Here is an 11864-nt window from a genome sequence, read left to right on the forward strand (position 1 = left end):
AAAAATAAAAACAATGGCCTTGGGTTTTCTAAGGCTTCTACAAGGAGACAGAATATGCAGGCAGTGCAGGCCACTACAAAATGATGTGAAAATGTCTCCTCCACCAGGGCTCAGTTCACATGGACACAGATGTCACAGATGAGCCCCCAGTTATGAGAAATGCGTTTGCTTGCGCAGACAGAAAGAATGGACTCTAGGTGCCGGGGAGGTGGCTCAGTGGAATAAGCACTTCCCTGGCAAGCGCAAGGGCCTGAGTTCAATCCCCAGTTCTACCAATAAAAAAAAAAAAAAGAAAGAAAGAAAGAATGGACTCAGGCAGATAAAGAGCAGAGGAAGTGGGGCTTTTAATCTTGTAAGGCTGGGTCTCTGGTGGACAGGTACAACCAGAACCGTCACAGAGAGCACCTTAACCCCTAGCATGTTGGTCCCTTTTCCATTTCATGGCTGAGAGTACTATGGCAGGCACGGTCTTCCCTGGACATCACCTATGTTTTCATTATTTCTTTGGGTTGTGTTGTTTTGTTTTGTTTTTTGAGGCAGCATCCCACTATGTATTCAGGTTGATCTTATATGGCCCTGGTTTATGGAGACCAGGCTAGCTTCAAAGTCACAGAAATCCTCCTGCCTCAGCCTCCCAAGTGCTGAGATTATAGGTACACACTACCATGACCAGCCTTCATTACTTCTTTATAAGGTAGTCCCCCAGTTCACATCCCAATTTGAGTTTGGATTTCTTCATAGTATTATTTATCCTTTATTTTGGAACTCTAGAGAAGCAGCTGTTTCTGGGACCTTGCAATTACTATGTTTCTACTTATCTTTAGCTAGAAATAGATATTTTTCTCCTCCCTTTCTCTCTTCATGCCTACATTCCACAAAGGCTTCTCTCTTAATATATATATATTTTTTCTCTCTCAGTATTGGGGCCAGTGTTTCCCATGCAGGTATTTGCCAAAATCTGAGATACTGTTTTTTTTGGTTTGTTTTTTCAGAACCAGGGATTGAACTCAGACCTTGCACTTGCCAGGGATGCACTTATTCCACTGAGCCATCTCCGTGGCCCCAAAATCTGAGATTCTGATCAGCATTTTGGTTACAGCAACAAGGGGCAGTCCTGTAAGTGAAAGCAGAGTTTTGAACAAGAACATTTAAAATAGAAGGCTGGGGAGATGGCTCAGTAGAACAAACACTTGCCTTGCACACACAAGGGCCTGAGTTCAATCCCTGGTTCCACCAAAAAAAAAAAAAGAACATTTAAAATAGAAAAAGTGTTCACATCTTTAAAGAGCCAAAAGAAAATAATTGCCGAACCAGAATTTCATATTCAGCAAAAATATCCTTTATGAATAATAGTAACAGAAAATATTTCATATTTCATTGTTTAAAAAAGCAAAGGGTGAAGAATAGACAAGGTATAATAATAAACAGTAATATAAAAGAAGGTCTGCATGACCTTGGCATAAAGAAGGATTTTTTTTTCTGTATTTAGGACAGGGTCCATAGGGTCTCACTACATAAATCAGACTCTTAATGATTCTCCTGTCTTCAGCCTCCCAAGTGTTGGGATTACAGGTGTGCACCACCATGCCTAGTCATGGGCTAGCATGGCACCCCTGGGATCGAACCTTGGCCACTGCACTCTGCCTAAGTGCACTGAGCTATCAGGCCAGGCCTAAGGAAGAAGGATTTCTAAACAAGTTCAAAAGCACAAACCTCAAACGAAGTCTACCTGTACTGCTCATAGCATAGTTCTTCATAAGAACTTCTGTTGGTCAGAAGATGAAGAAGTGGTAGACACTAAGGCTCTCTCAGAAATAAAGTTTAGTTCCACAGCTGTTGGAAAAACCATCAGCACAACAGACACTGCTCAGCTTTCAGTGTCATTAGACAGAGGAGGCCCTTTCCAGACTTTGTCATGGTCAGTCTGGAGGAGTCCACATTTGCATTCCCAGAAAAAAGTTACTGAAATTCCAATAAGTAATTCCAATCTACCACATCCAGGGCAACCCACAGTGAGAATAAAAACACAAGGCATATTTGTAGTTGTGGGGAGCCAGAGGGTCCGAAGTCCAGCTAGAACAATGGCTAACCAGAACAAAGGCCTTGACTTTGGGCCAAATCTGGGTTTTATTAACATCTAAAGGGGAGTGGTTGGGGTTGAGTGACCATGAGAATGTTAGGAAGGAAAATACATGAGTGTGTGAGCTGGGCTAGAGAGGCAGTGAGCTAGTACCTGTGCAATGTGGGGGGGGGGGAGAGAGAGAGAGAGAGAGAGAGAGAGAGAGAGAGAGAGAGAGAGAGATCTGCATAACACAGTTTGAAGTGCTTCTGCTTTGATGTGCATCTTCATGTCCCGACACATCAGATTCTATCTCTGGCCTGGGCCTAGCTTGGGCATGCTAGCTAGGAGCTCTAGGTTCGGCATCACTGACCTGTCACACTGCTTTAAAGACCACACATCAGCACCTGGGCTAGAACCATTTGCATTACTTAAAGCCAATTAAAAGGTAAAGAAACACCCTAGCAGGCTCTGCACATATCAATACACAGAAATAGGGCCAAGTTTAGCCAGAATGGGGACAAGTGCTTTTCTTTTAAGGTCCTCTACAGTTGAGGAATGCCTCCTCTGCCCCCTCATAAGGCAACCAGTATGATGTTATAAAGCTGTGGCTCCTCATCCCAGCTTGGGGTAGTTCTGAAGGCTGGAGTCTGCTGAAGTTTCTGGTCTGACTACAGTGAACTTCTGCGTCTGCTCAGTATTGTTCCTTCCCCTGACATTAATCCCAAAAGCGTTTTCAAACCAACTTCCTGCATACTGGTCTCCATCTCAGAGTCTGCTTTTTCAGAAACACCATTTAGAAAGTGAGCAGAGGCAGGGTGTGGCTCAGCATACAGAGCTTCCCTCCTGTCTTAGTCACTTTCTCCTCACTAAGACACAGTGCCTGGCACCCGCAACTTAGAGAGAAGTTTATTTTGGCTTTTAGAACTTTCAGTGCAGTCTGCCTGCTCCAAGACAGGAAGGGTGTGGTGGAGGTGAGCCCAGAGGAGGATGAAAAAGGAGGATGCTTGTGTCCTGGAAGCCAGAAAGCAGAGTGGCAGAGCAGCTTAAGGGGGAGGCCAAGCCTTCCAGGTCTCACTCGCCCCATCAAGTGAGCCACATCCTCCCACAAGGCCCACCTCCTAGCAGCACACAGCCGTGGATTAAGCCTCTAAGGAAGACAGCACCCCATGATCCATTCACCTTCCCAGAGTCCCACCTCATGAACACATGAGCTCTTGGGAGGCACATTTCAGATCAAAACTAGAACACCTAGCAAAGTTCTAGGTTCTGTCTCCAGCAAAACACACACACACACACACACACACAGTGAACAAATAGGATTCAGAAGGGAAGAAGATTGTGCCTGTGCACAAGGATGAATAAGAAGAGAAAACACGTTGGTTTGATTTATAGAACCAGAGTCATTTACTCAGGATGACAGCAATCAACCTGCAAGCTGTGCTTAGCCCTTGAAGATGCAGGAGCACCCTGCCTTTCTCTTGGACCACTTCATCCAGCCAGAATTACTCCTGGGAAGCCTTTGGAATTGCCTTCTTTCTCCCTTAAAATGATAAGTAAACTCTTATGAAGGACAGCTGGTGCATCAGGGCTTTAGTTCAGCTGCCTAGCATATACCATATACAACTGCTGGCTGCTCCCTGGACTCTAGATTCAGACCTCCAGATCATCACCCACATTATTTAACATGTCTTAGATGATTCTAAAGGTATTCAAGTGGCTGGGAGTGTATGAGCATCACTGATTTTCTTTACACAGTGCTAGGATTTGGAAGTTTGCAGAATGTCCTGGCCCTGAGTATTCATACCAAAAGCAATTGATTTGAATACAGTTTTAACACCTTTGCTTTCTGAAATTTTTAGGTTCAAAATGAATAATCCAGGAAGCTGCAGTTTATTTGTTCATGGTTCCTAATTTTAGTAATGAAAATGTATTATTTTATAAGGAAAGCTATAAATTTTAACAAGTCAAAGATCAAACACAGGTTGTTGGCTCTCCAGTAACCAAGAGTTTACTCTGGTTACAAGTCAGACTGATTTCACAAAAATAATCAGATACAACTGACAGTGCTTTTGCCAAAGAATGTATTTTTGTCGAGTCTTTAGAGATCATCAGTAGACTAAGTTTCCCCTTTCTTCTTCTTTTATTTCTAGAATCACCAAAAGGAAATTGTAAATCATTTCCAAAAATAACTCTTGTTCTGCAAGTCAGCAGCACACAGTCCTGGTGCCCTATAATTTCAAAAGGCTGATGTGAGCCAGACAAAAAGCACTTTCCCTGCACACGCACTGCTCATGCATCCTCCTTTTTATGCTTCAAGCCTCCATCCTCCAATGAGAGGTACGCGCTACTCTGAGTTCTTTTTCTTTTTTGCAATACCAGGGATTAAACTCAGGACTTTGTGCTTGCCAGGCAAGTGCTTATTCTACTGAACTATCTCCCTGGCCCTACTCTGAGTTCTTGACATGCACAATCCCTTCTTCAAAAAATTAAAGGTGTGTGATCCCTTTTTGTGTAGACTTGCAAGTTAGAAATCTTTGGCCATGAGTGCCTCTTCAACATTGTCTAGAGCCCACTGATGACCTGTGAGCTCCAAAACTTCCCAGATGGTCTCAAGAGCTGGTTAGCTGGCTATGGTTTCTCCAGCTGGTTGCTCCACCCACTCATGACTGGTCACCACTATCATCTGGGCCCAGAATGAAGAGCCCAAAGACACAGAGGAAGCAGCAGCCAAATCACAGCGCTCATCCTGAGATGAACTTGCCCAGTACATGGAGGAAGTGCCAGGGTTCAGAAATCACCAAGTAGCTTGATTCCTTGCAGTAAAATGGGCTCCAGAATGGCATATTAACCCAATGTCAGTAAGAATCAGGAGAAAGATATTTCTTATAATTCTTCTTAGAATCAAGCAGAGGAGAAGGCACTTCTTTTTCTGAAAGTTTCCTGAAAATGCATCCTTGGGCTTGAAGTAACGTTTTCACATCAGAGAGGGTAGGTTGGGGCTGGGGTGTAGTGGGGTGGTCAGGGTATGCTTGCCAAGCATGAGACTCTGAGGTCAATTCCCAGCATCTCCATTCCCAAAGGGATGACTTTATTCATTTATTTTTTTTAAATTTTTTTTAAATGTATTTGGTTGTTGTAGGGTCTCCCTATGCAGCTTGGACTCATAGTGATTCTCTTGTTTTCAGCCCCCCCAGTGCTGGGATTACAGGTGTGTGCCACCACGCCCAGACTCTGTGGCTGGTTCAGCCAGCCCTGGCAGCAGGGCTGGTGCAGCATGTGGTGTGGGGGATTGAACCGCAGTCTTTGTGCTTGCCTATGCTTGCCTAAGCAGGCACTTTAGTCTGCTGAGCTATCTCACTGGCCCACCAAATAGATGATCTTTAAATATATTTTCCATTTTCTCTGAACACTGCTTCAAGTTAGGACTTGACTGTTCAATACTTGCTAATGGATAAGCTTCTTGTCATTGTGAGTACGATGGACATGGAGCAGCCAATCATGTGCACAGGGAAGGTGATGGTGACAGCAGAAGGACCACCAGGCGTATGCTTGGCAGGAACAGCAGCTCCAGCCTGCCACCTTCACTGAGCAATGGAGTCTCTCCAATGGACATAGCTAGACTTCTCCAGAAGGAAGGAGGATACTGCTTTTGGGCTTCTTCACATCCTTCTTTGCCTGTGACTCTACTGTGCCCTTGTGCCTAGTGCACTACCCTGAGGTGTGTCGCCTGCACCTTGGAGGAGGCTTTTGTGATGCAATTACCTGACAGAGCATCAGAGAAACTGTTGATGGGCACTGGCAGTCTTCATGTGGCGATGCAGATTGGCCTGAGTGGTCCATGAAGCAGCTATGCGCTGTAACTGAGACACTTGTGCTATGAAGCCCTGTCTTAGAGGAGCTGCTAGCAAAGCAGCCCAGCATTTTCCTTAGAGTTGTGATTTTGAATTGTTTAGAGACCTGAGTGCCAAACTGCAATCGAAGGCCCATTTATTTATCACAGTGTTCCAGCACTGCCATTTATCCTGAGTACTGAGGCTTTAGTTTAGAAAATAACAACTCTGTATGAACAGCTTTTGTCTTAAAAGAAAAGCACAATAACACATATGTCATAGGTTTGCCACCACTGCCCCAGAGAAAGGTATTTTTATTTTCCTGACGGCAAATAAATCTTTCTTTACTCCAAATGGCGACAGTATCCAGTAAGCCTTCCAAGTGTGTTTGCATTTCAGCTAATGTTTTGTGTGCATGTCTTTCAACTCTAGCTTTCAACCAATGTGCTTAGCACTCAATCAATATGCTTAGTTGAAATTAAGAGAGCAGGAGGGGTATAGAGAAAGACACAGAGAAAAGATATTTTAGGCACTTTCTCCTAGCCAGGGATTTACCCCACCTGGTCTCGCTTTATTGGGTTTTGTTACATTTTGGGCAATGGAGATTGAAGCTAGAGCTTCACCAACACTAGGCATACGCTCTATCACTGACCTACGCCCTCAGCCCTCTTGAACGAATACATCAAGGTGCTTACTGTTGCATAAAATTGTTTTACTTTCAACATCCTACAAAATCCTGATGGGGAAAGTTTCATTTAAAATTCTAAACTGAGGAAGAAATCAATTCTATGCCCTCACACTTGGGGCTGTGATTAAAAAAAAAAAGTGGCATTAAAAATGATTTGTTGAGTGAAAAAGAAAATGATTGTTAAGCTAGAGGCTGCCAGGCTGGACCTGGTGAGCTGGGTGTCTCGGGCAGTGGGCTCCTCTCCATACCCTACTTCTTGTGTCACTCAGCAAGTCCCTACACCCTGTGCTTCTCTGCTCAGCTGAGCCTGATGCCTGACCTGTGGGAGACACAACTCTGAGCACAGCCAGCCCTGTGGAACAGGCACCTGGCTTCACTGGCTGGTAGAAACACCCGTCACCTACAGTGGCAGAGAACGAACTGGGGCTCACTCCCTCCTGTGTGTCTGCATGTCGCATGTTAAGAACATGTCTGCCAGGGAAAGGTTGAAGAGTTGTCCCAGACTACAGGGCACTAAAAAGACCTGAAAACTCACCCATGCATTTGATCCTAATTTGGGTTCTGGAGTAGGGAGAAAATACATGAAGGACTATTTGGGGACAGATAGAAAATTTTGGATCACATAGGAGTCCAAATAGAAAGCACAACAGTTAACCTTATGTGACTTTACCTGTTGGATAGAAGCCCCATCTGCTCTCTCCGTGACCACAGTCCCAGAGCTTGAGAAGGCCCTAAGACATGACAGGTGCTTATTTAATATCTGTTTTCTGAAGGAAGGAACTGGGGCCACTTCAAGACAGAGTTAAAATCTAAAGGAGATGTTTAGGGCCATCTGTTCTCAGTTCAGGAAAGAACTGAATGTCTTAACACCAGTTCCTAATCTCTTCATCTAAAACATCCTTGGTCAGCAAAACATTCTAAGATTGATTCAATTGTTTCAGGTACCAAGTTAAAACAGCAAAAATGTTTCTGGCCATTCTAAAGATCAAACACTTTTGTAATTTCTAACTCAGGATTGTCTAATGTCCCTTCTGGTTCGGCTACCCCTATCTTTCCTGCTGCATGGGTGTTGTTGTTGGTTTGGTTTTTTTTTCCATAATTTTATTGATAAACAAATAGCAATGAGACAGTTTCAAACCAAATTGGTAGGACAGTTTCAACAATCGACACATTGCATACATTCTTCCCAGTGGTAAATTGCTGTACAAGATGCGGACTTCTAGTGGTATTTGTGAATGGGTCTTTTTTTACCACTGTTCTCTCTTCCTAAGGAAACAGATTGGATTGGCTAAGGCAGAGCCTCAGGCACTGCTCTGGAGCTAACTGAAGGCTTGCCTTCGAGAGGACATTCAGGTTGCCGAGCTCAGCGGACCTTATGCTGCACAGAGGCCTCAGATCCCTGGTGGGGTGTAAACATGCAGCACCCCTTCTCCACGCTCTGGTTGGCCACCATTGTCCCCCCAGGTTGGCCTGGATGCGAGGTCAGCCCATCTCTGTGAGTACCCTTATCATCTGCCAGATGCTGGGCACTGGGAGGCTGGTCATAGATTCCAGAGGAAGAGCTGAAAGGGACCTTGCCATCGATTTGTCTGCTGTCCTACCTGACCTATGAGGAAACAGGGCTGGAAATGCAAGGTGACTGCCAAGGTCAGAGCAGAGACTTAGAGCTCCAGTCTGGACTCTTAAAAGGTGCTTCCTCCATTTGGCTCCATGGAAGGGTAGAGCTCTCAAAGTGGTTCTGCTTCCTATATTCCAGGCACTGTTCTAAGTGTTTACTCTGCTTTCTCTATTTTAATAGTTGTCTGATCTCTTATTTAGTCCAATATCTTTCATCTGTTCCCTTCTTACCAAATCTATGGCCACCTTACAGTTCTTACTGAATGTTTCTAATAGGAGAAGTTGGGTTACTAATCTCAAGAGTGGACAGAATTGGGGAAAGAAAATCTAAGCAGTGCAGGCTCAAGGGAAAACAGTGGTTACATACTGATGAGATAGTTTCTAAATAACAGAAATAGAAAAAAATTGAAGTGAATTTTTTGTAAATTGAGTACTAACCAATAGAATCAACTAGATGGCATCCCTTTCATATTTTCAATGTTTGATATGATCATTGCTAAGAAAGAATTCCTTGGGATCAGCCTAGGGAAGGGGGCTTTTCCTTGGGGCTTAGATGACATTAACATCTTGGAATGTTACTTTGTTCTGAGCTTGAGCCAGTTCTTTAGTATATTACCCCAGGCCCTGTATAGACCTCCCAGCAATCTGCAGGGTGAGGGTATTATTCACATTTTATAGACTGGAAAACTGATTCTCCGAGAAGTATGTGAGAAGTAGGGAAAAGGGCAGTGTATTAACTGGAAGCTAGTTTGGAGGCTAAATTCAAAAGCCGTCTACTAACTCCCCAAAGTAGAGCCTCCTGCAGGAGAGTAGTGAGAGTTGTCAGCCATTCCTAGGTGTCAAGAGTTTACTCCAACTCCATTCCCATAAGGGCCTATCTATTTTTAATAGTTGAAGAATCTGTATTTCTCATCTGTTTAGGTAGAGAGGGGCATATGCAGGCAGCTGTGAGTAAATGCACCAGAAAACATAGACGTGTACCAGGAAGGACTTATTGACACCAGTGAACACGAACAATAATGAGATGGAAGGTACAGGAAGATGTTGCCATAGGATGAATTCCCCTATGTTGCCATAGGATGAGTTAATATAATTTCTGAGATGGGGAGAGCTGGCAATCTAGACAGAACAGTCTTCATCTGTCAGAAAAGAGGGCCCCTGGTGGAACCTTCCGGTTGTGATGTGATGGGACTGCAGGCCATAAAGGCAAACAATCTAGAAGATACTAAGCAGCCTGGAGAATGTGGGAATAGGAGAGAGAGGCAGAGAGGGGCTAGGGGCTGTGAGAAGAAGGACGTGGCAGGAAAAGCCCACCTCTGGATTGCAGGTCAGCCAGAGGCCCCAGTGTCATGAAAGCATGACCAAATCTATTTTGTTCTCCTGTTTACAGCTTCCCAGAATAGCCCAGATCCTTTCACACAGTTGATCGGACCCCCAGCTTTCTCTCTGGCCACTTCGGGTGTAGTTCCTTCCTTCCCACTATACAATTCCTCCGTATAGTTCTGGGAACCCAAGCACACTCACCTCTGGGCTCTTGGGCACACTCAGCCTGGGGGAACCAGACTCCTTCATCCAATGGAGTCAAGTTGGAACTGTGCTGGCTACAGTCTGTTGCCTCTTCAACTTTTCAGGTCTCAAGCAGCACCCATGTCCAGTCTGATACAAAGGATTATTCCCTCCCGAATGCTAGCTGGAGCCCCCTCATGGTGGAGCTCTATAATGAGCTCATGCAGAAGACTGAGGATGGCTCATGGACAAGACTTCCAGGCTATAGGCATTCTGTGCAGATCTTCAAAGAAGCCAGCCTTGCTAAGATTGCTAAAGCTGTCCCTGGTATGTTCAGACCACCTACATCAGGCATGCTGAACTTGAACAATGGGGATGGGGGGTTGTCTTCACCCTGTTTGTGCATTTTCCTGAAGCTTCTGTGCCCCAGCCCGTCTGCTGTGTGGATTGGGCTAGCCGGGTGTCAGGATCAAGGCAGTCCAGATGCAGTGATCCCAGACTCAGGTGATGTTAGGCCAGAAAAGGAACTCAGAGCCCACTTTGTAGCGGCAGCATGGTGAAGGCTGGACTATCAGGAGCGCCTGAGGCTGGGTTCAGTGCTTGCGCCACCCCTGTCTGCAGTCAGTCCCGGCACCTCCTTATACCTGCCCATCCCACCTGATCCCCGGTGCAGACCAGACAGGTACAGAATGAGCAAAGGGCAGTTTCCACGATTAAGGCGCAAGTTTTCATCCTTGTCAGGACACGTGCCCCCTCTAGTGGCCAACGTGAGCTTCGGTTCGAGTGAACAGGAATGAGAGGATGGAAAGAAGGGCGGGAAATGGAATAAGGCACAGGAAGGACGTGGGGTGGTTGCCATGTGCTGCGCACCCGCATCAGCCACCTGGGACGAGTGTCATCATCAGTGTTACAAACGTGAACTAAAAATACAAAATGAAAACAGAGACAAAGGGAGGAAGAAGAGGAAAGCAAGTGGAATAAAAAGATTTAAATATGTTAAGGGCATATACCTATTCCTTAAAGTGAATGTGAACATTATGTACTACAAACACGTCCTAATTTAAAAAGAAAAATAGTAAGAAAGGAAAAAAGCCACCGGTGGGAGGCAGCTGGAAGATTTCTAGTTGTACTCACCTAATCTGTGAAATTTTAGCAAAAATGTTTGGTAGGTAGTGGATTTTATAGCTTCTAATGAAGGCCTATTAACCTTCCCAGCACTCTCTAGGGCTCATACTTTATAGATAACTCTTATTTGAATTACTCCCAAACCTGTGGACATTATTTTTAAAATGTTCTCCCCTATATCCTTGATCCACTTAAGTCAGTGCCTGCTGGATTAGTCCCCCTCAGTCTGTTGATAGAGACGGTGGCACGCTGATTTCGTGCAGTGTTTGTCTCCCCCCCACACACACACTCTGCCAATTGCCTGCCCTCCTGGAAGGGACAGATAGACGGGACCCTGAGCGAAGGCGGTTTTCCTGAGGTCTTCTGTGGTCAGGTGCCTCCTGCCCAAGAGGACGGTACCATCTGAGGGTAGCTCAAGAGCCGTAGGCCCCTCTCACTGACCTGCTGCTTTTCTCTAGTGCAAATGATGGAAGACAGCCGCCTATTTCTAAGGATCGCGGAGGTGCAGGGCCTGGGTTTTGAGTATGTTATCTTCCACAACGACTCCGAGAAGAAGTGTGTGTGCTTGTTCCAGCCGGGGCCCCTCCTGGAGGGGCTGCCTGGGTAAGGCTCAGGGGGGCCATCTGAGCAGGCAACTGGGTCGGACTTTTCCTTGAACAAAGAGCAGTATGTGGGAGGAGAGGGCAGTTATCTGCCCGATGGCTGCTTCTGCAGGTTCCAGGATTTACAGAAGTACCAAGGGCAAATGCCTTGTTCTAACTGGCTCGCTAGGTAGGAAGCTCCTCTAACCACTCAGCCTATTCCCAGACTATTATGATTATGGAATTTCTTCACCTTTTCCTTCCCTTCCCTTCCCTTCCCTTCCCTTCTGTCCCCTCTTCCTTTATCCTCACCTTACCCCTCCTCTGTCTGTCTGTCTGTCTGTCTGTCTCTCTTTCTCTCTCTCTCTCTCTCTCTCTCTCTCTCTCTCTCTATCTCTGTCTCTCCTCTCTCTGTCTCTGTCTCTCTCTCTCTGTCTCTGTCTGTCTGTCTGTCT

At 45.4% G+C, this 11864-nt stretch overlaps 1 pseudogene; it reads left to right on the forward strand.

The window, feature by feature from the left end:
• The first annotated feature begins 7954 nt into the window (after positions 1 to 7954).
• Positions 7955 to 11864, forward strand: part of LOC101586048 — a 13510-nt pseudogene continuing 9600 nt past the window's right edge.

This window comes from Octodon degus, unplaced genomic scaffold (assembly GCF_000260255.1).
Source record: "Octodon degus isolate 3935 unplaced genomic scaffold, OctDeg1.0 scaffold00147, whole genome shotgun sequence".
NCBI lineage: Eukaryota > Metazoa > Chordata > Mammalia > Rodentia > Octodontidae > Octodon > Octodon degus.